Source organism: Solea solea, chromosome 14, assembly GCF_958295425.1.
Source record: "Solea solea chromosome 14, fSolSol10.1, whole genome shotgun sequence".
Taxonomy (NCBI): Eukaryota; Metazoa; Chordata; class Actinopteri; order Pleuronectiformes; family Soleidae; genus Solea; species Solea solea.
The window spans coordinates 18,087,136-18,102,852 of NC_081147.1; the positions used below are offsets into that span (position 1 = coordinate 18,087,136).

The 15,717-nt window shown below is 41.7% G+C and overlaps 1 protein-coding gene across 1 annotated transcript in view; it reads left to right on the forward strand.

Moving 5' to 3' along the window:
- The first annotated feature begins 13,260 nt into the window (after window positions 1-13,260).
- Window positions 13,261-15,717, forward strand: part of mid2 (midline 2) — a 130,809-nt gene continuing 128,352 nt past the window's right edge. The window contains exon 1 of the mRNA XM_058649838.1: window positions 13,261-13,882. The gene's annotated coding sequence lies outside the window, so the exon portion shown is untranslated. The remainder of the gene's footprint in view (window positions 13,883-15,717) is intronic.

Genomic DNA, 15,717 nt, shown 5'->3' on the forward strand with positions numbered 1-15,717 from the left:
TCTGCAAAGTAATATAAAACTGTGTCTGAGTTGACAGAAAAGGTGATCCAATTAATTAAGTTCCATCTTACTTATACTGCCCCTCTCTGGCAGACTGCTGGAACAACACTAATGATGGGAAACATTGTGACACAGCTTTGAAATTAAAAATATTTGTTTTGCTTTTTTTTGTCATAATAAAGCATTCAGTAAACTCTGTTTTGATATGTTAATGTTGTTGTTTTTTTTGTTCAATGTTTGATCCCAAGGAGCTGACACTAGAGGGCAGTGAATGCAAACAGATGATGAGACCATTGTTTCTGAATCCCGGTCCTGGTTTTAGATGTTGCCCCCACCCTCAACACACCTGATTCAAATGCTCATCAACAGGCTCTGCAGAGTCCCTGCTTAGTTAGTTTGTTTATGTGTATAACTACTGCCACAAGATTTAAAAAAAAAAAAAAAACCTCATTGTACTTACAAGAACACTTTGCAGGCGTTTTTGTTTTTATAGTCTTTATCTCAAAATCATTGCAGGCTATGTTTGATTCTTTCATTTTGATAAATTCAATAAGACGGCCAAATAACTAAATTAACTCTTTTTTTTTCCCCCAGACAATTTGTAACTCAAAGGTCTGCAGTTTAATAAAAGTGCCACTTCTTTTATACCATCGCCATCCTAGTCCATCATTTCTCGCCTGCTGCTTTCCCCCCCCCATGTGTATTTGATCCTCGGCCTCAGGCGTTGATTGGCCATGGCATCAGGGCCACTCTCAAATCCTCTCATTGGTGGGTGAGATATGGCACATAATCCTAATCTCCTCCGAGGATTAAATTAGCTTTTTTTCGGTCATCTTCAAGAAGTGCGCCCCACTGGTTAGGCTTGGATTGAAGAAAAGCAAAAGCACCAAGTGGTTCGCGTTCATCCCTCCGTCTCAGAAGTGAGCAGCTCCCAAACCCAAAGTGGTTTATTAGCTCTGAAGGAGATTCAGGCCAGGGAGGAAATTACAGTTGTCAGGAAACTGAGGCCTAAACTTTCTCCCCTCTGACTCTAAAAGCACAGTTCCTACCACCTCATTTGCTAGTCAACTTTAATTGCACACTTTCACCCTTTCTTTTTTCCCCCAGAATTAATCAGATATAATTAAACCTGCACTGACATAGTATCCGTAGCCTTTGATGCTGATTACCTTCTTTCAGTACTCTGATTTTTATTCATCACATCTTTTATTATTTGCTTTCATTGGTGAAACAAACGCTAATCTGTCATTTCAGTTTTCTTCCCGAAACTAATTCCTCTCTGCTGCTGTCCCCTCATTAGATACTGGCTGATTACAGTCAGAGTAATAAGTGACGATGCTTTGTGACAAGTATGAGGCGCCTGAAGGCCTTTGAGCTCACGCTGAATATGCATCATTGAGACCAAACTAACTGTTATAAATGAACCCGCTGTTCATGAATCCATAATATAGATCCACTGAATAAACAGATAAAGCACAAAAGATGCATACGAAGAAAAACAGACGGACCTAAAAAGTGTGTATTTAAATGTTCCCAATCAAGATTCGTTTGAAACGCACACACTTTGATTTATGTGCGTCGCCTCTCTGCTGTCTTTGTCCCCGGGTTATTTGAAGTGCAAATGCATATGCACTTAACATCTCATGCGCTTTCAACAGTCAGATTCAGACGATGCCCCCGACAGTCTCTCAGTGAACATCGTGGCCTTGATATATATATATATGTAAGTTTCATAAGAGTCAAGCAAGACGGCTGAAAATAACCAGAAGTCCACAGCTTTTAATGGGGAATAAATCCTCACAGTGTATAAACCTTCATTTATTCAACTATTTCCATAGTATAGTATGGTATAGTTTAGTATAGTATAGTAAGAAAAGCCTAGAGACCTATTTAAGTTGAATTTACGTTGGAAAAGAAGAGAATAGTGTAAGCACCAGATAAGCACGTGCTTCATCCTACTCCTTTTTGAGTTATACTTCTTGTTTGTTGCCGTCATGTCAACTGTTTGCAGCTTCTCTCTCTTTCCTCTCTCCCTCTCCCTCCCCTCTGTGTTTCCTCTCCACTCACCAGTGTTTCATTTCAGTGATTGCAATCCCTGCGCTGTGAGTGGACAGGGAGAAAGCGTCATCGTGGGGGAGGGAAGTTTAAAAGCGATCACTTTGCTACTATAGAAATGCCTTTGATTTTTCGCCTGTTACCAGGTTGAGTTTATTTCATCTAATTGTCTTTTGCTGGCATCTCCAATCCTTTCCTTTTGCTCACTTTGTCTGAAATGTGAAATGAGTTTGTTTGATAAGACTAAATTGTTAATTGGGTCATTTTTTTGGGGTTCTTTTATGTTCAGTCTCCTATTGAGCCATACTTATATTCTTTAAAGGAGGCCGTAACAATTGCATTATTATATATTATGTGTTTTTTTTTTTGTTGTTTTTTAATTATGATGTTCAAAACATTAACTTATTCAAACATAAGAGTAAGAATAATTGGTAATATGTCCAGTCCCTTAACTTTTACCATACACTTGACATATTTTGGTTTGGAAAATGAAAACCGCTCAGATTATCAAATTATTACCCTAACACATGAAGCACTGCTCATCTTTGGAAAAAGATATATATTTTTACAATTTCCATAACATGAGTTTCATTAGCAAGCATTAATGTTATATTGTTTCAGAAAGTTAAATATGGGGCGTCAATTCATTTGGAGATTGGTTCAGTCACATTCATTCTGACACATGCACATAATTCACGTGCAGAAGAAAACCTCACTGCATGCTGCAACATGGAAATGGCGATCAATAGCAAGTATTGATTACCTGTAATGGAACGGGGGGGGGGAAGAATGAAACAGGCGCATGTGATTATGAAAAGAAAGGCGCCATTTTAAACATTTAAATGTAACTTTTAATTTTGTTTTGGAGCCACCTGACAACGACAACTGTATGCTTCTTTTTTTTTAATATTGAAATTAAAAGCCTATTTCTGCAGAACTGACAACAGGTGAGTTAAGATAAGATCAGGTAAAAAACGAGTGGCGATTACATTCAATGCTATGATAAGGCTTGAGGTTTGAATTAGTATTTACATAAAAGCATCCACTTACTATACGATGAGCTGAGGAACTAAACATTGGAGCCAGGAATGTGTACAGATGTGACCCCACAACCACTCCATCCCCTTTAATGTTGGACTGCATTTAAAGTGGAAGTGGCAGGAGCACTCTCCCCTGATTGAGCAGCCTCAGTGGATCGTGTTTAAGAAGAGGCCTTTGTTGCTCACTGTCACATCAGCATTGATTGGCTCTATCTGGCTTTTAAAGTCCACCTCCTCTGGGTTAATTACCACAATTCCCCCGAGCATTAGCACAATGGATATGTTTATTTACAACTTTCCAATTTCATTTGTTTTCCACATGAGTGACGAGAGAAAAGCGGGTTTAATTAAACACAAACAAAAAACCAAACTGGGCTCCGGTTGAACGGCCACTTGTGCGGCTGAAAGCTGCCACGTGGTGACGGTGTACTGACGGACTGATGAATGCGTGTTTGTTTGCACATGAGTCTCGCTGCATTGTTGGGCCAATGAAAGGATGTGTGTCCTCAGAGACAGAGGTTGAGGGTGGGACAAGCCACTCACCCACGAGTGCAGCCACCACCAAGACCTAAAATGTCTTTTGAGCTCATTTTGGTTGGCCATATTTTATATTATTATGTTTAAAATAAAAAAAATTCTTTCCATGTTACAAATAATTCTGCCAAGATAAATTCTCACAAACTAAAACCAAATGTATGACAGAATTAGAAAACACTGGCTACTTACTGTTAATTGAATCTTTTTCAAAAACCATTAGACTGAGCACACGGGCGACAGCAGTGGAAAGAGAAGAAGAATCACATATAGCGACATTAAACAAGATCTAATCTCGTCTAAGCCCCGTTAGGGATTAGTGACCTTTCCTTAATATTAACGGGTCTCCCAAATCCCGCTGCAGATGATTGGATTCAATCGCTAACTCAGAAACGTGGACAAATACAGCGAGAAGAAAAAGTGTCTTAACACTCTGCGGGTAAATTAGTTTGTAGGGTCGCTGATCGTTTTCTCAAGTGCGACAATCACTATTAATCCATCAAATCTTTTAATTGTTGTGAGCATTAGATTTTAAGTTTTCATTAGCACTACAGCAGATTACAGCATTATAGTATATCAGAGTATAATATGCATGTCGATAGGTGTAAGAGACAAATTATACACTATGCTGGGTGGAGGTTTTTCATTTGAATGTACTGTACTTAGTTATGTAGTAAGTTGCCTTCATATTCTTGTTCATTATAATTTAACATGATTTCCATAAGGGGGCCACATGGTCTGTGTCGTGGTTAGCACTCTTGCCTTTGCAGCAAGAAGACCCGGTGTAACAGGCCATAGTATACCCCCAGTCCAGAATAAACCCGGGGTTAAAGCGGCCTATGCTAGATTATACCCCTGAGTATAAATTAGCCTAGGCCAGAATATTCCCCTCTTGTGTAAAGAGGTTTTGATTGTATTTACACAAGAATGACTTAATTTTTAAAACGTTTGTTAATAATTAGACTTGTTTTGGATGAATGTATGGAATTTACTAAAGTAGTTGATGACTTCCATATCCTACATTGTGTTAGGTTGTTGAGGAAAACAACTTGTTTTATTTTGGGCTAAGCTGTGTGGAAACAGTGGGGCCCGGCAGGATAAAGTGTCCAGGTTTCAAATACTCGGGGATCAAAGGTCAAGACAACGGTGATAAATAACATACAGTTGACACAAAGGCAAATAAAGTGCATTTATAAGAGCGTGTGGAATATGTGTGTGTGTGTGTTTAGTACATGCACTCCTCGAGTGTTGTGGTTATCAGCTCGTCTGTGCACATATGGAGGGAGGGAAGTAGTGCTGGGTCACCCAGTGTGACATTGGAGGCATCTGCCTTTGATGTGTGTTCAGCAACACAGCGTGGTCTTCATCTGTGAGCTGTCGGGTTGCTGCTGGTGTGTGGTACAGGAGCTCGTTTCCGATCACATCAAGCGTGAATACAACAGTTTATGTACAGTATGTGACGGCTTTTGACTAATGTTACTGTTCTGTTCTGTGAAGTACGTACATTAAATCCCTTAGAAATAAACAGACCATTTTATTTAGGTCACCTTTTAACCTTTTACACACATACGCACATGTTTAGCTTAAAAAGGGATTTCACCATACCCAGAATGACGATTAATCGTGGAACCTTTGTGTTTCTACCTTTGCTTTTCTGTTTACTTACAGATCATATGAAGTTTATTCAGTCACTGCAGTAAAATGGCATCTGTTTCTGTATTTTCAGTATATATTTTTTTACTTTTATTCCAATGTGTCGGGGCTGAAGTGGCATTAACGTGTCATCACTATGAACCACATTTGTGTGTTTTTTTTTGCCAGGTATGTTGTGTACTTACTACTTTCATGTGTATTTTTGAAAAGCCTTTGCCTGGGACTGTTTATACGATACATATATAAACACATAATGAAAGATGAAGTTCATTGTTAATTATTATGTCAGCAGCAAACAGAAAAGCAGGATGCAACTTGTGAATGTAGATATAAAGCGACAGTACATCGCTGAGCAAAACTATACAATGACGATGTTAAAATGTGTATTCACTCGCCGTTGGCTGGAGCTGTGTTAATGTGTCACCACCACTGACCACATTTACACATATTTGACCCCCTCACAAATATGGAAATAGCTGAAATGGACTTTAGCTTGTCCCCTACTGTTTTGGTATCCGGGGGCCCCAACAGCTACCCACCATCTTCACTTGTTATGAATATGAAACCAGCAAAGAGCCGAGTTGCCTGACATATTGCCTGTTACATAAGTTGCCTAGTATATCCATATTATGGATTTGAAGCTAATGATGCCCACTGCTGCGTGGTTGGGATTGCATGACGTTTTTGGAGCAAATGTATCCAGTAATGAGCCTTATAATAAAAAAAAAAAAAAAACATTTGTCCTCTCCCTGGCCTCATCCCCTGAGCTTTGTCCTGCAGTCATGCTCCGAGCCATTTGATTCTGTGGCCACCAGAAGGCAGACAGTCCTTCGCTCCACCAGAAAGACTGACAGTTTGGGAGATTGTTGACGACGAATCCTCATGACCCTCAGGTTTCGGGCAGCAAGGGAAAGAGAGAGAGAGAGAGAGAGAGAGGTCTCTACTGGAAGGCATCATTTAAGTGTCCATGAGTGGAGACAGCAGGGCAAAGGGGGAGCGGGCGGTCCAGAGCTGAGGAGGGAAGCCTGTCAGCGGAGTCGACGTTGATGTGCCGTCTTATTGTACTCGCCACTGTGAGGTCTCCCGAGCAAACATCTGAAAGCCAGTGCCTTTCTCTAGCGCCGAGTTAAACACCCGGCTGCAGCCGTGACTGTTTGAACCTATTTTCACTCAGACTCTTATTGCTGCAGGCAGCATTATGGGGCTGTATTGATATCCTATAAGCTCTGTGCCTCATTGGAAATGTGTGCAGCATAACTGAGTGCAAGTTGCCCTTTCCCCACACTCTAAGCATGGTTCGATGGAGTGACACTTTTTTCTGTTGCTGTAAGTTCCAATTTACAGTAGAGCTGAAACAACTACTCAACTCATCGATTATTAATCGACTACTGAATGAATCGGCAACTGTTTTGATAGTGGGTGAATCGGTTTGAAGCTTTTTTTCATGATTGAAACAAGATTTCTGTTTGTTTGAGCTTCTTAAATGTGAATATTCACTGGTTTGCTTTGCTCTACAGAACAAGGAAATCATTCAAAACTGAATCCATTCGACAATCATCATTTCCAGGTTTGACAAACACTGAGCAACGTTTATTCCGCATTTTATGGACCAATCGATTGCTCGAATGAATTGTGAAAACAATCGGCGGATTAAACGATGATGAAAATAATCGTTAGTTGCAGCTCGAATGTACAGTACGTGCAATACTGTCGCGCACTCTTGCATGACACTGTATTTTTAAACTAGAACAAACAGGATTAGCAGCGTTTTGTCATACAGACCTAGGTTTTGGAGGAAGAGAGTGTTTGAGAACAAAGAGCAGAATGAAAGAGACACTTACAGCAAGCAGAAAAAAATGCCGCCACACATGCTTTTCGAGCCAGATTACAGCAAAAGCTGCTTTTCGCTGTGCTGTTTCAGTCCCATTTTCCCATCCAAACAGCCACAGTGAGCCTTTGAGAACGAGGTTTCCCCTTTTCCTTTTAACGATTAAAGGTTCCAATCTCGCTTACCCTTAAAGTAATTCTTCACGCACGCACAACAATCACTTTCACGACCAATAATCACAAGGTTTCCTTTTCCCCTGCAGGGTCCAGGTTTGTTTCACAGAGTAAGACGCGCGGCAGAATAGTGAAAAGTTATTGAGTGGTTGAAATATTCACGACCGTGAGCGATCTCGTCGTCGATCCAAAATGAAAAGAATGAATTCGACACACATGGAACTGGAGAAAAACATCAATATCACTGTCACTGATTGAGTGAATAGTTTCGGGCATTTTTAATTAGTTTGCACCATCAACAGTGCGGCACATATTCAGTTATCGGTTTACGTGGCCCGTGAAAATAATTGTTGTTTACATCGTTGACTCCGTAGAGCAATAATATATTTACTTGAGGCATGTTGATTAAAAAGAAATCATGACACTAACTTTTGTTGGATAACCTTTTCTTTTTCTTTCAGTAAGTTTCTTCCCGTCCACTTTCGTTCCCTCACTCTTTGTATCTGTCACTCTCACTGTGGTCCACTGTCAGTCAGGACTTCCACACCGTGTTCACCCCCATCTGATTCCATCACAGCCAGAGCCAAAGCCTTTAAAACCATTCAATCCCTCACAATTCAATTCTGGGACACTGGCAACACTGCCTTATGGGCCGCTGCCAACTGAGACTCCGCCATAGACGAGGTCCCAAGAGAATCAGAGACCCCCTCGGGGTATTTTAATCTGGCGACACTTGCTGGGATCATATCGACCGGCTCCCTCTGCATCGGGACAAAGTGTTATCCTGTCTATGTGAGGCTGCTCAGGTGCCTTTATGGAGTGGTGGGCCAGGACATTTAATCAGCTCGAATATTAAACGGAACCCTGGAACATAACCACTGTTAGACAAGAGCTGGCTGTCACTCTTCATTTGTGGTTTGGAATTAGTGTGGGTAGAATGCACGGTCTGCAAAATTAAATCCACAAAAAGCATGTTGTCTTTTTAAACCATGCATTTTTCCCAGCTAATTATTTTTCACTGGAACATAAACAGAAATACACTTTTTTTGTTTGTGTGTTGATTCATTTCTTCAAGGTTCAGAGAAATAATTGGAAAAATCACGTTTCATCCTCACCCTCAATTACACGCCAAGCCAGCTCTCGTCTCTGATTCCTTCTCTTTTTTTATCTTCATCTTAAACAGTGACTAGAGTTGACAGGCTATTTCCCACCGTGAGCCAACACAGATCATCATTTTAGAGCTCAGTGGCCGCTGCTGAGCGCCGCCTTAATCTTTACCCATCGCCACTTAACCTACGGGAACGTCAGCCATATCTGACTCTCGGTCTGTGTCTCCTCAGTGGCGAATCGGCACGATGTGGAAAAGTGGTACGTCTACAGGAAGCGAGATAACCTTTTCCCAGTTGAGCTAATCCAATTGGAATCTGCTACCAAAACAATCCACTAACTTCTAACTTTCACTGTGTGTCTGAGCTTGCGATTGAGATTTCCTGCCAGGATTGTAAGGCGGGGGAACAACATCTGATCCACATCTGTATCAATTTACCGACACAGTTGCCCAAACGACGAGCATATCCACCGGAATCTCGTGTCAGATGTTAGGGACGATAATGAAGCTGCAAAAAAACAACTTCATTAAGCAAATCTTCACCTTTTGGAAGGATTTTTGCTTCGTGCAGTTCTGGCAACTATGGCACGGCAAGAAGATTCAATTCACTGGTTCTCTTCCTTCGTAGCATTCAGCTTGTTCGCCATAAAAGTCTGCGATATTTCAGTTTTGTTTTGTTCAAAATGAGCTGAGGTGTCACAACAGACAATGAGCGGCAACCACCTGCACGCAACAGCTTAGGCATTTATGAGTGGACATGATTGCAGGATTTTATTCGTGGGTGGCTCACAGACTGAAAGACAATCGCTGGCAGAGTCTTTCACGTCTTTCATCAACGCTGATCTTAGGGAGCACCAGACTTACAGACAGACAACAAACATTGGCGGCTCTCCTCGGCGGAGCAGCTTAACAAAAGACAGACGAATGATTTAAATATTTTAAATCTTTCAAATGTTGAGACATGCTGAGATTCATCCACTGAAATATTTAACATAATGCACAATATCCAGGATTTTGGAGGCCATGGAAGATTCCACTGTGGATCACGGTGTTGCTTGGGACTTTAAATCAGAAGTTCCCAGAGTTGCGAGTGTCTTTGTTTCCGTGTGGTCGCTGTAAAGCAGCTATTCCCATTCCGTCACGAAAACATAAACAATTCCGAAGATGAAAAGAATCGACTGAGAAAAATAAACTCAGTTTTATACAAAACACAATTCTGTACAAATTCTTTCAGTTGACTTTAATCTCCCCCGTATTCCAAACATCTTTGGAAAAAATGGGTCATTTCCTAATGCTAAAATTTAATTAAGTGTTTTGTTCTGTCCCATCTGCACCCAGCCTTATTAATTATTTCTCCCCCCCAAGCCTCTACAATTAACTATTCATAGACCCTGTAATGATGAACAATATGTGCGGCTCTTTGTGTGAATTAAAGGAGCTTGGTAGAAGGAGCAATTTGCCACTTATTACATTACTGAGTATTCTTATCAACCATCAACCTCCGAGAGAAGCGTTGTAGGGGTTGGTGTTTCAGCTGGGGCACAATTAGCTATGCTAACAATTGCTACGTTGCGAAAAAGGTTTGTTCCCATTGGATTATACAATGTTCAAATTATACACTTGAAATGATTAGATTGTGTATGCTGTAAATAAGATACCCTAAAACTAAATGAGAGGAATTTGTCCCTAGTAATAATGTTTTAAAATCACCTTCATCCATCCATCCATCCATCCATCCATAAATAACATGTGGTTGCAGATACAATCAATAGCACACGATAATTAATAAAGTTCAGTGGCGTCGGTGTCAACAGATAACAAACCACAAGCAGCACAAGATTGACAGCTGGGCAACACCATGTGACAACCCTTGCTTCGTTAAAATGGATTAAAAAAAAAATCATTAGACTTTGAGAGGACTTTGCTTTGTTCAGTGCGAGGTAATCAAATCTGATGACAGTGTGTATGTTTGACATAAAAAGAAAATGGCATCTGTTCATTAGTTTCAAACGCAGGCTTTAGTTACGACACAAGGAAAAAGAGGACGTTCATTTCTGCCGCAACACAAGCGCGACAAAGGAGAACAAAAACATCTCATTTGGAGTTGTTTGATGGAATAAATGCACGGTTACATTTGTGGGAAATGTGTTAGTGAGAGATAATGACATTACTCTTTCAAAGCTCACTTCTAATAGCAGGCATGAATACACAGATTGCTTAGTAACATCACCAAACCCCACAACTGTGTTTGCGACACCAGTGCATCATTAGGCCATGGCTGGTTTCTGCATCTGTCAGCATGTCACATATACCTGACTTGTACCCTGACTGGATAGAAATGACATGTCCTCGAGGGGACGACCAGTTCTGGAGTCTTTGCACAGCAACACAACCTTCTGCCTGCCACCTTTTATTATTCAGTCCCGTGGACACACACTGAACTCCGGGGATCCAGTTTGGCAAATGATGAATAAGCATCGACGCAATGTGCACTTACAGCGCGTTCTCAAGTTTCATCGCGACCATTTACATATGCTCTCCATGCATTCTCCAACTGTGCATCGCCCACTGATGATTGCCTTTGTTCCATCGTTCTTCTCCGCCGTACATTACGGGCCAAATGGAGACTGGTGTCTGAATGGGCCAAATTAAAAAGGCACACTCAATCATGAGCTGTGTTAGGGACACGGAGAGGCAGTGTATGTGTGTGTGGGAGGACAACTGGTGCATGTGGCAAAGGGAGAGGCAGGCAGAGAGACAAAGACCACCTCTTAGTTCCCCCTCCAGCATTAAGTTGTCCATCTTGTCCCCACTATAGGAACAGCTTGTCACAGAGGAACTAATTAAGATGGCAACTTGCATGGTGGTGCCGCTCTGCCACCGTTCCACATCTGTCCCAATTGTATTTGCGAGTGGTTTGAAAGCAGTAATTCAGCAGACAAATCCTCCTCTCTCAGCAGCGCGCCCGCAGCATGTTAACTCACATTGCTCTTAAGCATCGGTCTGTCTGACCAATGCAGCCTGACAAAACTGATCATGTAACCCCCCCCCTCCCACCCTCCCATGTAAAGAGAGTGCTGTGCTGGGAAGAAATTCTCAAATTGCACCCATCCATTCTCGGATAATCATTCTCTCGCTGCACCACAAATCCAAGGTTTCCATTTCGCATGCAGGGCAGACGGACGGCAACGTTTTTTTTGACATTTCCACGCCCACGTGAGCACAGAGGCCGAGTTATTTCCATTTGCCCACCTTGAAGACATGACCCAACCTTAACACCAGGGAGCGAAGGAGGTGGGTTTACCCTGGAAGCACGGGTAGACATCAAAGCCCTGTTCGGACGGGATCACTTCTACATGGGGAGGTGGGGTCAAGTAATTATAACCAGGACTTCTCAGTGAATTTAAGGTCTGGAGAAAAATGACCACAGGCAATACTAATCCCATGTGAATAGACCAGCAGTAAACATGTGCGTAAATATTCGTCATCTCCTGTTTACAAGTAGATTGGAGGCACTATGTTGTGTCGGCACTCGCGTGATATCAAGAAACACCGTAGTATGCACCATGACGACAGGTACGGGAAGTTGGGGTGTAAAAATGGTGCAATGGTGAATAACAACAAATTTACTGAGTGTTTAAGAATGAATGAATTGAATCCGTAACTTTCTTCGTTTTGAAAAGCACAGATTGCGTTGTGCCTTTCATGGTTTCATCCTGTTTGAAATGTGGATGATTAGGGACAATCTCAGCTATACCTGCTTACAGTGTTATCTGCTTTAAGAGTATATGGCGTTATATAAGTTTACGGTTACATAGTAAAAAGTTAAATAACATTAAATCAACAGAATAACAACATAAAAACTGACGGCTCAGTTTTATGAAAACAGTTCATGGCCATTATTGAAGAAAAAAAATAACTTGTGCTAATGGCTCACGCCTGCTACATTGAGGCTGTTGTATTATGGGTTGTTTGATGTTGCTAGGCAAGCAAGTTTCTCTCCATTCATCAACCTTCCGTTGATTAGAGTTAGTGAGCTCCAAGAACGTTAATTAAACCAACTTTAACCAACAAAAATGGTGTGTGGTTTACAGTCACCGGGAAGCAAAAAGCGAGTTAATTGCATCTTGCAACAGTTTTATTGCAAAAAAAAGAGATCAGGCAGCATAATTATCACATGGCAGAAGATACTATGCGGTGCCACAGCTAATGCCATGTCGGAAGACAGTGTGCCACAAACACAAGCTTCCAATAAAAATACTTTCAGTTGAGAAAGCATTGTCTGCTGAAGCACATTAAAGAACGTGTGAGTGAAGCTTTTATGATTATATCATTTATTTAGACTGAGACAGGTACAGGTTCCCATCAACATGTTTTACGTGTAGGTTATATGTGTATTTGAAGAGAAACACTGGTAATTATTTGGGGGGAAAACAGTAGTTCTGTGTTGCAGTGTGACACATCACGTCGTGTTGAAGTCGTTTCTTTGTTCAGATGGTTGATTAGTGTTTCAGGAAAGACACTAAAAAGCCTCGTGTTGGACACATCTGCCTCTTATTCCACACTTCAAATGGTTTTCTTGCAGAAACACCATCAAACAGTGGGTTATACACACTTAAATAATAATGAATCATGTTATTTCCAAGTTCCTGTGCTTTATAAAGTTGTGTCGCATTAGCTCTTCGAGGCAAATTGTGTCTGTGATGTCGGGCTATATAAATAAAATTGACTTGACTTAAATAAAAGTGAAGAAATCAAATCAAATCACATGACACATTCTGCTTACAGTGAACTTGAGCCTCCTTCAGCTTCATTGTTCAGTGTGAGGGACATTTTATTAAATAATATTCTTAAGCCAACAATTATGTGTCACCGGTCGTCATGCATTAAACTTGATGATGTGGGAATATCCAAGGCAGAACACTCACAATGCTGACATCTCACAAACTGTGGGCGTTTTTTAAGGTGAATACAAGTGACAGCGACACCATGAGGCCACGGGGGAGGAGGGGCAGGAGGAAGAGGAGGAGGAAGAGGAGGAGGCGGAGGAGGCGCGCAGTTCGGTTTTTGTTGCCCAGGCAGTGGAGCAGCGGTGTAACCGATCCCAGCTGCTGCCGCCGTGAGGGAACGAGAGCTATTTCCGTCCCCCGTGGGTTGCTCACTTCTCCTCGGGGATTTAGTTCTGGAACTTGGTCTGGAGGACGGAGGGAGCGCACGGTTGCGCACGGCCGAGCTGGACATCAACGTCTTCGAACACGCGTTCATGAGCCGGCGGAGGATCAAGAGGATCAGTTTTGTTTTGGGGCGTTGTCGTCGTCATCTCTCCGCCGTGGTGTGGAGTACACGCGTCCGTCAGACACTGACACGCTGAGTCCCAGTCACTGAAAACTTCTCCGCTCAGCCAGTTGTGATCTCTGGAGCTGCGGGGTCGTCACGTTGTTGCCATCCACGAGCCACAAGTCGACGCACGGAGCGTTCCGCGCGAACCGAGGTAGGCTGTGCGTTCTTTCTTCGGGTTTTTTTTTTTTTTTTGTCAGGGAACACAGAGAGGCAGCGAGAGCAGAGGCTGCTTCAGTAATCACACTTTACAAGGGAGCGTGGCGTGTACTGCTGCAGCACAATCATGGTCCTCGTCAGCACTTCACAAGAGTGGGAAAAGCTTTTTAAACACGTTGATGAATGACAGTGTGGGGGCAAGAGAGTGACAGTGTCCTGTCAGGGCAACAGTGCTTATTATGGCATTTACCTTTTTATAAAGAGGATGCTCGAACACAGCTGACCGAATCACAGGGATGCTGATTGGCTGAATGGCATTTTGTTGTGATCGTCAAAGTGCACTGGCTGTTTTTTACAGGATTGTATAGTTTTGGTCTGGAACAGCACTGTAGCTTTATTAATTATTAGAGAATAGACTGTTAGAATAAACAAAAAAATGTGGATGTGGCCGAAAGAGATATTGTATTTTTTGTAAAGTTTATGTTTTTATGACATATATATATATACATATATTTATATGTATATATAATATATATATATATATATATATATATTTGTATATGTGTATGTATATGGATATATATATATATATATTTATAAATGTGTATATATATATATATAAAAAAAATCTATTAAATTTGAGCATAAGCTAAATATAATTTCACTGCTCCTCTGATACACGATGATTCCTGCATGCACAGTCAGACAGCATGTCAGTGTGTGTATTGTGGCAACAGTGCTTCTGTTGACAGTGGAAGCACTCTCTGTGGCTATGGGTTATGAAAAGCTCAGAGGAAGACATCAATACAAGACATGAAGTGAACACTGCACCATATACAGTATGCCAAAGACAATGAGGAGGACATTGGTGTCCAGTATTGGAAAGTGCTGTGTGTTGCCACTAACAGTCCCCCCCCCCCCCCCCTTCTGAACTTCCCACATCCTTAAAATAAACACTCAGCGGCAATCACAAGACATGGTGTGCAGTTTGATGATGTGATGTCAGCACTGTGCTGAGTAGTGTTACTGTAGTTAATCCATCAAGGTTCCTGTTCTACTTTCCTTTTCTTTTTTTAAATGAGGTATAATTTCCAGTATGGTCTCTCTTTGCGAATGATTTATTCTCCTTTTTCCTCTTGCGCTCTCGTTAATGCACGCTCACCGTGGTTTAATGAGAGAGCGAGCACTGACAGTCGGTGGAATATGGAATATGGCTGACACCCTCATTCATCAGGGCGCCGCCTGCTCGCCTCGTCTCCCCGTGACACCCCCCACCGCCCTACATGTACACTTGGATAATAATTATTAAGGCATAATGATGACAAGAGCCATGCCTTCTTCTACAGGAGTGACGGGGCGTTCGCTCCTGCGTGCAGAGCTGATTACACTGTTCCTGGCTGTGACAGGAGGATGACATTCTGTGTGGATGCAGTGGCCTCCAAGAATAGCTGTAAACAGTCACTGTTCGACTGTATCTGCTGCTGGAGGTCTCTGGTGGCATATTGTCAAACTCCTAATACGTATTTATTTTTATTTTAAAGGATAGTTTGTGGAGTCATTGGGATGTTACATTTATTTACATTGCGCTCAGATGCTGAATATGAACATTTGGGGACATGTATCTGACCCACATGTAGTGAAACTAAACACCCATACCTCGTGAGTTCACTCTTGGTTTAAATTTCTTAGCTTGGTCATGATATCGCCGTATCTCTTACCTTTCTTTTAGGTGCACCCCATTAAACATTGATGGGAGGGAGATCCTCTAAATGTTGCATTCACTGCCTGTCAGGATAATTAATCTTTTAAAGCTGTCGGTCATGTCCTTTG